The sequence below is a fragment of the Microtus oregoni genome, unplaced genomic scaffold (genome assembly GCF_018167655.1).
Source record: "Microtus oregoni isolate MIOR12 unplaced genomic scaffold, Mior012 000013F_ref0000133, whole genome shotgun sequence".
Taxonomy (NCBI): Eukaryota; Metazoa; Chordata; class Mammalia; order Rodentia; family Cricetidae; genus Microtus; species Microtus oregoni.
Genome location: NW_024543072.1, coordinates 20,970,983 through 20,983,501, shown reverse-complemented (window position 1 = coordinate 20,983,501; position 12,519 = coordinate 20,970,983). Strand labels below are relative to the sequence as shown.

At 44.3% G+C, this 12,519-nt stretch overlaps 1 protein-coding gene across 5 annotated transcripts in view; it reads left to right on the top strand.

Moving 5' to 3' along the window:
- Positions 1-12,519, top strand: part of Thrb (thyroid hormone receptor beta) — a 332,075-nt gene that overhangs the window by 109,658 nt on the left and 209,898 nt on the right. For 2 of the 5 annotated variants that reach the window (XM_041662563.1, XM_041662562.1), the window contains exon 2: positions 11,341-11,474. The exons of the other annotated variants lie outside the window; for them this stretch is intronic. The gene's annotated coding sequence lies outside the window, so the exon portion shown is untranslated. The remainder of the gene's footprint in view (positions 1-11,340; positions 11,475-12,519) is intronic. 5 annotated transcript variants of the gene reach the window in all.

The window sequence follows — 12,519 nt, the reverse complement described above, 5'->3', positions numbered from 1 at the left end:
TGAGCATTCCCTCTAAGGAGGAAGGATTCTCTGGCTACACATTTGCGTTCTTGTTTGTTTGTCTTGTCACATGATCTCACATAGCCCAGGTTGGCCTCACTATGTAGCTGGGGATGACACTGAGTTTCTGATCCTCCTGCCTCTACATTTTAAGTATTGGAATACAGACAAACCACTATGCCTAGTTTATGTAGTGCTGGGGATGAGCCCACGGCTTTGTGTATGCTAGGCAAGTAGTCTATCAACTGAGCTACATCTTAGCATCTGCTGTTTGGTTTTCTGTTTGTTTGTTTGGTTGGTTTTGTTTGTTTGTTTTTTGGCAAACCCAGGCTGACCTCAAACTCACATCCTTCCTGCTTCAGTCTCCAGACTGCCGGGACTACAGACATGAACTCCTTGTGAGTTTGTATTCATAGAATTAGGCAGGAGACATGAAGAGGAAAATGCCATGGCGTTCTGCTTCAGAGGTCAGGCAGACCACACATGCTTGGGCATCATTGCTACCACAAGTGGTGTGGCCGTGATGATTTACAAACATTGTATGTCATTTCCTTAAGGAGTAATAAGCTCTGCTGCTTTAGGCATTCTGTTTTTGGACAAGTTAGCTGGAACTCATTGAAATTTGGTTTCGGGCTTTGGTAGGACCAGAGTCACCCTGCCCCAGGAAAGGCATTGCTTACTGGAGTCCAACCTGAACCCAGAAAGCACTGGGCAAGGTCCCCTATCTAGCATATTGGCGCACTGGCATCTTTTATTACGCAGCAGGCCACAGGCATGGCTGTCCACAGAGCTGACCCAGCAGTGGGGAATGAATGCGTGTTGTTTTCTTTTGCTATGGTCAAGGGAACTTACTTTTGCCATGAGAGCTCACTCTGCTACCCTGACCTACCATGCCTGCCACTGGAAACCGTGAGCTGTTTCTTTCATCCACATTTTCTCTCTTAGGGTCCCACTTCCCGGACGTATGATTTGAAAGTGCTTTAGGGCAGAAAGCCAAAAGTAAGGTGGTGTTTGTCTGCCTTGCTGTCCTTGCTCAAGAATCTCAGTGGCCTCCACTGGACAACTGCGCCTTCAAAGATTTCTGGGCAGGTTTGCAGCAGGCTTTGTTCTTCTCTCCATGACAGATGTGACTAAAACCTGTTGATAGGGAGGGTTGGAGAGATGGACCAGTGGGTAAGAGCATTTACTATATAAGCATGAGGTCCCAGTTGGGATCCCCAGAATGCAAATAAAAACTGAGCATGGACACACGTGGCTCTCACTCCAGCTCAGTGGGGGTCAAAAGCAGGAAGATCACTGAGATTTGCTGGCCACCAAGTTCAATGAGAGATTCTTTCTTAAGGAAATAAAGTGGAGAGAGATATATTAGGACACACAATATTATCCTGTGGCCTCTTCATGCCTGTATCCCCCCCACACACACACATGCATACACACACACACACACACACACACACACACACACACACTATGACTAAAGCATAAACAAATCTGACTACTGACCAAACTTTAGCTTCATCTCACAAGCCCCCTTATATTCACAGGTTTACCGAAATGCTAAAGACTGGTCTAGGCCTCTTTTAAAGATAATATTTAAAAAATTAGCAGACACAGTGATGGCATTTTCATATATGCTTTATCCTTGCTGATTCGTCTTCCATGCTCCTCTCCTCCCACCCCCCCATGCCCCCTGTTGGTCTTCTCCCCCCCCCCCACAACAGGCCCATTTCCACTTTCATGTCACATATATTCTATCACCTAGTATATATATCTCACCTAGGATCTTTCCCCTGTCCTTTCTCGTTTCATGACTTCCCACCCATATGTACATACATGTATAATAAACATGTATATTTAGACACAAACACATATGCTAAAGCTAGGTTCTACATATATGGGCAAAGATGATATTTATCTCTTATTCCAAGTGTCATAGTAATTTCTAGTTCATCTATGTCCTTGCAAATGTTGTGATTCCAGTTTTTCTATGACTAATTCCTTTTGAACTATATTTTCTTTATGCATTCATCAATTGATGAGTGTCTACATTGTGGTTACATTTCTTCGTTATTACGACTAGTGCAGCAATAAGCATGAATGTGACGGTAATTCTATGGCATGTTGGCTCCTGTAGGACTATAAACCCAGGAGTGGGAGAGCTTGGTCACATGATTGTATATTGACTTCGAGTCCTTCAGGTGTATGTCCCAGAGTGTGATAGCTGGGTCACATCATTGTATATTGACTTAGGGTCCTGCAGGCATGTGCCCTGGAGTGGGAGAGCTGGGTCACATGACTGTATATTGACTTAGGGTCCTGCAGGTGTGTGCCCTGGAGTGGGAGAGCTAGCTCATACAGTTACCATCTCACCCAGTCAGAAGAACTAACCTCATGAAAACAAATTAGAACAGACGCTAAGGAGATGTGAGAAAAGGGGAAGCCTTATCCCACTGCTGGCGGGAATATAAAACTGTGCAGCTGCTGTGAACTCAGCACAGAGGATTCCCAGACAATAAAAAAGTGCCCTCCTGCCAACAGCCTCTTTAAGTGACTTAAGGGGGAGATGGAGTAGCCCTTCCATTACTGTTAGATTTTGTTGTCTGTTTTCTCCCTGATGGATGTGAACATCCAGTAAAAGAACTTCACAGAAATGGAAGGGGAGGTGGGCTTACTGTTAGAGAATCTGTTCAAGTCCCAGTCAGGCTCGACGCCCGTGCATATAAGACAGCATGAAAGCTACCTTTGATGGCTGTGGTGGGACACATAGTATTTTCCAGACTTGCTGCCTTTCATCGGTTTGTTGACGGAGGATAGGAAAATTTAGCTGTGGTGATATTTAATCATACCCCCCATAACACTTCCTCTTTCCGAATAGACAACTCTTAGAATCAGAAGTGTGCGGAGGGCTTCACCATGACAGAGCAATCAAATCCAAAATCGCGATTTGAAAGAAACTGTGTGCCTCTTAAGTATGTCTGTCAACCACTGCTCTTTTTAAAGAGCTTTACATTTCTTTCTTTTTAAAGAAAGCGTCAACCATAAAACTTGAATTCTTATGAAGTCCTATGGAAAGAGAGTTGTGTTGAAAGAATTAGTGTATTTGAGTGTAGGTTATCTCTAGCACTATTAACAGCTGTGTAATCAAGGTTTATAACCTGTTGAGAACAATGGACTAACTATTTTAAGCACAATTAGCATTGCTACAGATCAGCGTTTGTATGCCTAGCGAGGATGGTAATGTATCTTTGGAGCAAGGCTGGTAAGGCATGCTTAGAAGGTGACAGAAGCCTTTTTAGCTCTGTCTGTGCTTGGGAGTTTTCTAAGATGCTGTTCTGTGTGCTCCATTCAGGAGGGATGACTGTCTCCTTCTACTATAAGCCACTTTAGAGGAAAGCCACATGGATGAACTGGTGTGGGGGTCCTTCTGTCTATGTGTTAATTTTATTGGTTAATGAATAAAGAAACTGCCTTGACCTGTTGATATGGCAGAACTGGGGGAACCAGACTGAATGCTGGGAGAAGGAAGGTGGTTAGAGAGCTGCTATGGAGCTACCGCCAGAGTCAGACATGCTGAAACTTTGCTGGTAAGCCACTGCCACCTGGCAGTACACAGATTAATGGAGATGGGTTAAATTAATATGTAAGAGTTAGCCAATAAAAAGCTAGAGCTAATGGGCCAAGAAGTGCTTTAAATAATATGGTTTCTGTGTGATTATTTCAGGACTAAGCAGCCGGGCAGCTGGGAAGAACAAGCGGCCCCCTCCTCCAACAATGAACAAAATCTTCTCTTCTGCCCATGTTCCTTTCATACCATAAAATTTAGAGAAATATATAATGCCTAAAAATTTTAATCCTACTAAATATTAGTATTCTAACTTTATTTTATAGAGTTTGAAATATTTAATAATGTAATTGCTTGTTTTATTCCTTTTTTAGCAACAAAGTGATGGATTTCATTATGGCATTTTAATACATAATTGCTCTAAAAATTACCATAGTAGTTTTCAAGTCTTTTTATTTTAACAGGAAGTTATACAACATATTAGGAGTCTTTAAAAAGAAAACATGAAAGGCCTGGAGGTTCGATGGTGGAGTAGTCACCTAGCATGCACAAAGCCCTTGGTTTGACCCCAGCACTGCAACAAAGGGAAACAAAACAAAAACATAAACGCACACACAAACATATATCTGAACACTTGCATAAATACTTTAAAACATTGTAAAAACTAGTAATATATCTACAGTACTTCTTATATCCATTTCCATTTGTATCTTTGGAAAGAATATTTGTTTTCAATGTAATTACTTGAGTATAGCTTTCTCTTTAGCCATTCATCTAAGTGTTGACTCTGAAAATATTTCATATTTAATATTTGTCCTGAGAAGCCCCAAAGTCAGTACAGTACAATTAAATAGATGTAGTTTGTCACAGCGTGTTCCCTGTGTCTTTCTATTCTACTTGAAATAATTGAATTACATTATCTATTTGAGAAATGTATCTGCTTCTTGGGTTTTCTCTCTGCGGTGCTTTATGTAGTAATGATGTGTTTATCAGTCTGAAAGCCTGTCTATTTTGATTATTATTGTTTGAGTCTCTACTGTCAAATCTGCCTTCACAGACAGCTTTTTCAAAGGTCTTCGTGGCTTACCAGAGTGTCACCCCAGTAGATGCAGGGAATACGGTCACCTTTATGTGTTTGTTCCAGCAGCCAGGACTCATGGCTGACCTCCAAGGTGTCAGCTGAGGACCTGGAGTATCTGATTATTTGGGATGTCATGTGACTGGACGCTTACCCTTGCAGTCTCAAAGCCCTGCACTAAATATTCCTTTGCCTGTAGGAAGGATTAAGAATAGGTGTAGGACCGCATTCTTGACAGATTCTGATGTCACCTCTCACATCAGTGTGTTTGCAAATACTTTGTTGCTTCAGACCATGGGCAAAGAGCAGCCCGAAGGATCCCTTTAATTTAGGAGAACCACAGAGCTTTGTTGAAAACTAGTTATTTAGATCTGGTCTATGTTGGTGTTCCCCAACATTTTAGGGCACAGATTCATTGCTTTAAGGTAAACATTTATCCCGTACCCAGTGTATAAAACTGATGGACTTTTGCAAAGCTGTTTGAATTCCCAGTGGGAGTAGGGGTGGGGGGTGAGTCCAGAGTGTTGCTTCCCTAGCCTAGTCATGCCTTAGTGTTGCCTCTTTTAGGCTCCTTGAGCTTCCATGGGGGCGTACTCTGAAGTCATGGTGAAATGGACCTTGGAGAATGCCTGGTGGCCACCGCATTCACATCCATTGTATCCCATATTGCTTTCTCTGCAAATTCCTTACCCTCTAACATGTTTCCCAGAATTCTTTCTTTTTCAGGGTGATAGACAAAGATTGGGGGTGCAGGCGTCTAATGTACAACTTGACTTTGAACATTTTGTTCAGTTCCTTAGAGTTGGCATGCCCTTGACGCTACAGCAGGCGTAGTCAGGCAAGCAAGGGAAATGCTTGATGTGTCTTGAGATGTTTAGCAAGAAACAGTGTCCGTGTGATTGGTCTAAAATGGTTGTAGATCTCTGTAAAGATCATTCCAGCGCCAGCACCTGGCCATGAACTTGTAACTAGAGATCCTCAGAAGTCAATCATATCACTATATGCAGAAGAATTGCCTGTGGCTGACTTCTTCATAAGAGAACTCCAGCCAGATTCAAGACTTTCTTTCCAGGACATTTGCTTTATTTCAATACCATAAATTCTTAACTGGATCCATTATAAAATAGCAGCTGTTAGGAGCTGGAGGCACCACAGGAGAGCAAGACCAGTTTTGCACATATTTCCCATATGCCACTATATATGTTTAAATATATATATATATATATATATATATATATATAGTTTAAATTATAAGCTCGTATTTCCCACTCAACATTGTAAGCCTCAGTTTTCTCATCTATTGGTTATGGAAGCCAGCATCTATCTGCTCTGCCTGCCCACAGCTTTTGACATTTTTGTGAGTGAACTCTGAAAACCGAAGTTTCCAGCAGAAGTGGCTGGGTTCTGAATACATGCTTATTGGGAGAGTGCAGGGAGAATGTGATGAGCAGGAACTGAACCCTCTCTGCTACAAGCAAAAGCCCACCACTCAGACAGGCTGCTTTTAAACCCAGGATGTATTTGTTTGTAAAGTCTCTTAAATAGCAAACTCGGATTGAACTACTTTAAAATGGATTTTGAGTGGTTCTTTTAAATTGTGCTATAGATGAGAAAACGCCTCTGGGTTCCCAAGGGTAAGGCCCTTGTGTACTGAAGGGGCATGATTTCGAGAGGATCCTAGTCAGCCTGGGGTATATATGGTGTCATTTATCATCTGATGTCTCCATAGCAAAGCTCAGGTGAAGAGTGGGGTCTGGATTTTTCCTTAAAAGAGGTGTTAAAAGCTCAGTAGTCCCTGCCCTGGTGGTCACACCCACACTAGGCTCTAGACAGAAATGAAACCGTGTGTAATTCTCATGCTGACAAGAATCTCTACAATGGCTTCCCAATAAAATTTAAAGGAGAATCCACAAGGAATAGAGTTCATTGACAAATTATCAGCAGCAAGGAAAATAAAACCTCCATTTATCTTCTAGTTAGTAATATGGTAGGATCATGTTTCTGTCTATGCTCATTCCGTTAAAATCCTCCTTCCTGGGGAGTTGGATCCTTTATAGTGTTACTCAGGGCCTCTAGGACTGTTAGTTAAAAATATCTTCATAAATGTGGCAAAAAGAGAAAATTGTACTTTTCTGAAGGGTTTCTTAATCTTCACCTGACTTTACCACTTGGCTGTTTTCTCGTTGTAAACAAGATATCCAAGCCTTCCATTTATGAGAAATAAGGCAATGCATTTAGGAATTAAACCATACGGGAGCTCCTGCTCCTGCTCCATCACTCATTGGTACCCTGACCTTGTTAAAGTTTCTTAAGAGCCCTGAGCCTTGTTTCTTCACTTGGAAAATGGGGCCAATAATAATTCTCCTTCTTGAGACTCTTTGAAAAGTTACATGCAAATGGAGCTTATTAACACTCAGTAATTAACCGTTTTAAAGAATAAGTTGTTTAGCTGGGATGATAACCGAGCTCTTGCAGAGGCTCCTGGTTCAGTTTCCAGCATTACCTATGACATCCCCTCTGGCCTCTGAAGGCACCAGGGATGCACCTGGTGCACTTGCAGGCAAATGCACTTAAAATAAAACAAAGCCTGAAAGCAGAAGGTTTCATTTTTGGCCTGAGTTTAGATGACGACCGCAGATGAATGCCTGGCCAGCAGCGCCACTGTGGTAAAGCGGGAATCGCAGCAGCCAAAGCTTTCACCAGAGCCTGGGGAATCCTGTGCCTATTCGTGAATGATGGGATGGTAGGGAGTGATGTCATGCCTTCACCTGCGTTACTCCTGGTGTAACTTGGTATCACTCCCTGTCACTATTCATTGGGGTTGGGGGATTCCCTTAGCCAAGTATGGGTCACTAGATAGTGTCCTGGAAGAGGAGGCCTTTATTCTTTCCATTTGTCAATCATTTGCTGTGTATCGCACGGCATCCAATCCGAAGGGATCGCCTACTCCTTGTGCACCGTTTGCACAGCTCACATAACCCACTACCATGGACTCATTCTGACAATGCCAGTATAAGGCCAGTAGCAGTCGAGGGCAGAGAAACCCTGGATGTGTGACACTGTGGAGCATGTGAGCAAGAAAGGGCATCAGGTACTTATTTTTCTCAAAATAAGAATTCCAGGACAGTGGATGCCAGGGACACGGCGGTGAGGATGACACCCGGAAGGACAGATTGTCTGAAGAGAATCACAAAAAGACCATACACATGACAAAAAGTCAGCTGACAGTTTAATATTAGCATCATCATCATCATCATCATCATCATCATCATCATTTATGCTCCAGCAATGCTTAAGCATGCATGGGCAGCCCATTATGGTGGCTTCCCAGTTGTTCTTATCCTAGATGCTTATGTTACTGTCATACCCCAAGTTTCCACAGTCTTCCTTTATGCTGTCTAGCCAGTGTTTGGGGCCTTCCTCTTCGCCTTATCCCGTGCAGTCCTCCAAGCAGTGCTATCTTTGGGAATCTACCATCATTCATTCTCATAACACGGCGGAAGTATCTCAAACGCTGTTGCCATGACCTGTAGTTTACTTCCTTCTGTAGATGGAGATGTTCCTTAATGTCATCATTGTGCAGACTATCTCTTTGATGCCTAGAATCCTCCTCAGACATGCCATCTCAAACACATTTATCCACTGTTCTGAGGAGCATTTCATTGTCCAGGTTTTGGAATATTAAAGAAGGCAGCTCAAGACAAGTGTCTTATATACTTATAATTTGTTGTTGTCTTTATATCTCTTGCTGACCAAACCTTTCCTAGTGCCTGGAATGCAGCCCTCGCTACCCACTTCTAAACAATCTCAGTGATAAAATGTTCTCCCTGGAAGATATTGTCATGTTTACCTGGCTTGAACAGTTGCTGAAGTTCCTGCTGAGTCTTAGTAGTATTTTCAGCTCCAAAGTAGTATTCTCTACTACCTGTGTTTGAATAACCCTAAATTCCCAGGAAAGCTAATCTGGGGAACTCTGAGATATGCTGGACTCAGTACATGGGACCCAGCTTTTAGAGTTCATTCCTAAAACTCTAGTATGATGCTCGGTGCCTTTGGTACTGTATGTGTCCCAACTGTGGGAAGTGTGTTAGGCATTTAAATACATGAAAAAGAAACAGCTATTTTTCCCATGATTCGGGGAATCCTTCTTGAATTACTTTAGTTCTGTGTGTGACAACGGGAACAGAATATACAGTAGAGGGTAGGAAAAGAGATGAAACGTTTTTGCTTGCTAAGGACAGACTTTAGTTCAATGTGAAATGCCTTTATTTAATCTATCTGCCGTTGCTAGAGAGGGGATGGGATTGTTTAGAAGCTGGGCAGCCTGACTGTGATGGTTCCACCAACAGGTAGACTTCTAGCTTTCTATGAGAATTGTTCTTGCTGGTTTTTTCTGATCTCTTCTGTCTGAAGTTGTCCCCAGTGTGTAGGATTCCCTATGAGGAAGTGATGGGAACCATTAAGATTTTTCTGAAGACAATATGGACACAAATTCAGTCCTCTACGCAGCTAGTCGTGAGCCAGGGAACTAGGGATGCCTTGCCTCTCATCCCTCCTTTCCTTCTGTAAAATGAGTGCTGGGAGCTCCTGCATGGTTGGGATGAGTAAACGTGAGGCAGCATGAAGTGTCACCATATGGCTGACACAGCACATACGAGGGTGGTGTCCCCTGCCTCTCTTTCTCCTTCTCCATCCTAAAGTGCACGTATCTCCTGAGGCAAACACAGAAAACGTCTCTATGGAATGATGGTAATTCAGAGGTGATGTCGCCATGGTGTTTACCATGGCTTATCTGTGCAACGACCAATACCAATTACTCTGTTTATAGCCTGACCTCTGACCTGAGCCTCCCTAGTCTCTACTTAAGGATACAAAGGTTGAACAAGCGAAATCTGGACTTCAGACCAGCCCTGAAACACCACATATCTCCTGTTTAGCTGAATGAGATAGCAATTCCATACATGGGGTTGGAAGAGTTCATTTTCATTTCAAGAACTCAGGAATCAGGGAAGTGGCATGATCAAGGCAGCTGTCCTCAGCTTGCTCATTTGGCTTCTAAGGAAGAAGAATACACGTAGAGAGGAAAGGAAAGAAAGAGGGACTCAGCCAGATCCTGATACTCATGGTTGTTGGAGTCAGGTCAGTAGCAACGAGGGGAACCACCCATAGGAGCCTTCCCTTGTTTCCTTCAACCTCTGCAGCTCTGTGAGCAGTTAGCAGCCTGGTGTGAGCCTAGTCTTGTTTGGCTTGCTGCTCATTGTGGCTGTCAAGCTGCTTTGGACCAGATGAAGGCTGTTTTTTACTTTGGCCTTGCTTACAGTCATTCTATAAGGATCCAGTTATCCACATAAGATAGGGAGAAGAGTCTTACAGTACAGTAAGCTACATACAGTAGCTACATAGGCTAAGTATCACTGACACGATGTATTAGAGATCATCTCCTGGTAGCTTCAGATCAAACTGTTCTTTCATGTTCAGTGTATGCGTGTGTGTGTGTGTGTGTGTGTGTGTGTGTGTGTGTGTGTGTGTGATCTAGCTCCTTTAAGGATCTTGGCTTCTAGGCTTCAAGTACGTCTTATGTCTTTCCTTTCCCACTTCTTCCTTATAACTGAGCCCCGGGCATGCTTCTAATCCCCATGTTAGCTTAGTCTTTAGTCTCATGTAACTCCATGGCAAACAGTCACAGGGACTCTTGTGTTCTTCTTGTTTTTGTCCACTGTCTCTCTTGCAGCTTTGTTGGGAGGCCAGGAGTAGCACGTTTAAGACTATGCCCTCTGTTTGTGTTGTAGTGGGAGGCCTTCAGCGTTGCTAGGCCCCCCAGTCAAAGCAGGGCTCTTCAAAGTGCCTTGCAGGCAGCTCTGTACTCTTGTTCTGAGGGGAAAGACACAGCTGGCCACTTTCTCTCAGCTCTAGGACTTGACCACAGAGCCAAAGGTTAGCCTCCCAGAGAATACAGCAACCCGAAATCACAAGCCTGGTGCTAGTTTGTACCCTTTGAGGGAAGTTCCCATGAAATTATTTACCGCATAAGATACCACAGGGTGTCCTCCCTGGCCACAGGTATCAACCTAAGAGCAATCTGTGTTTAATATTTGGAGGTATTTTTTTCCTTCTTTCCTCTAAAGTGGCCATGTTTTAACCACTTCTGGCTTTCACAGTCCCTCTCGGCACGTATAGTATGTGATCAGATCCTCTTCATCGTCTTGACTGACCCCAGTCCTTACTTCTTTACTTGTATGGAATTTCTACATCCCTCATCTCCCAATACACAAAAGTCCTTTGGAGGTGAGGATCCTGTTATCTGGGTTAACATTAGACCCTCAGCTCCTCTTCTGCCCCTCTCGCACATGTGGTACACGTGGAAGGAATCGTGAATGCGTACATGTCAGCCGGCATTATTTAAAGGGGGCAGCTGTGGTATAGTCACGGCAGAAAGTGCGTGCCAAACTGGAAGTCCTCACAAGTGGAGGCACAGTGTACACAGGGACATCTCGCCCTTGACGTGGTCAGAGAGCCTGCCTTCCTGAGAAGTAGAGACCCAAATGTTGGTGGGCAAAGAAATATATGCAGAGAGCCAGCAGCGGGGGTCCCAGCCAAGCCTCCCCGAACACGGAGCAAAAGTGAACTGGGAGAGGGTCTGGCTGCCCTGACTCATTCACTCTCTTCCGGAACTGATGTTTCTGCCCATGCCTCCCCATAGGTACAATGACAGCCACGGGGCGAACAAGTGGAGAACGCTTGATCATCGGGACTAAGTCAACTCTGAATCCAATTTGGCTGATGAGTCTGTACAACTGACATAGTGCATACAGCCTCTACTCCTAAGTGACATTGGTAATGTGATCTCTGGGGAGTGGACTAGAGTTGGCACTCTGTGGCTATGAAAACTACGTGATCTGGTTTTCTAAGACAAGTTTCAATTTTGAATATTTCATCCCAGAGTATTTTTGACTATGTTTATACTTGTGTGTGTGTGCGTGTGTGTGTGCGTGCGTGTGTGTGTGTGTGTGCGTGTGTGCGCGCGTGTGTGCGTGCATGTGTGCGTGTGTGCGTGTGTGCGTGCATGTGTGCATGTGTGTGTGTGCGTGTGTGCGTGCATGTGTGCGTGTGTGTGCGCGCGTGTGTGCGTGCATGTGTGCGTGTGTGCGTGCATGTGTGCGTGTGTGCGTGCATGTGTGCGTGTGTGTGCGCGCGTGTGTGCGTGCATGTGTGCGTGTGTGCGTGCATGTGTGCGTGTGTGCGTGCATGTGCGCGTGTGTGCGTGCATGTGCGCGTGTGTGTGTGCATGTGTGCGTGTGTGCGTGCATGTGTGCGTGTGTGCGTGCATGTGCGCGTGTGTGTGTGCGCGTGTGTGCGTGCATGTGTGCGTGTGTGCGTGTGTGTGCGCGTGTGTGTGCGTGCATGTGTGCGTGTGTGCGTGTGTGTGTGTGCGTGTGTGCGTGTGTGCGTGCATGTGTGCGTGTGTGCGTGCATGTGCGCGTGTGTGTGTGCGCGTGTGTGCGTGCATGTGTGTGTGTGCATGTGTGCGTGTGTGCGTGCATGTGTGCGTGTGTGCGTGCATGTGTGCATGTGCGTGTGTGTGTGTGCATGTGTGTGTGCGTGCATGTGTGCATGTGCGTGTGTGTGTGTGTGCATGTGTGTGTGTGCATGTGTGTGTGTGCGCGTGTGTGTGTGTGCGCGTGTGTGCGTGTGTTTTAGAGAGCAAGAGTACAGGCAAACATATACCTAGTCCAGCTGACCAATATTGGAAAAAACCAAGTAAACAAGTAATTCTGACCTTCTAAATGCTCTGCATGGGAGTTCAGCCAATAAATTTGATTGATGACAAACTACCTTAGAATTTTAATGACTTGCTTATAAGGTTTCTACATAGAACAAA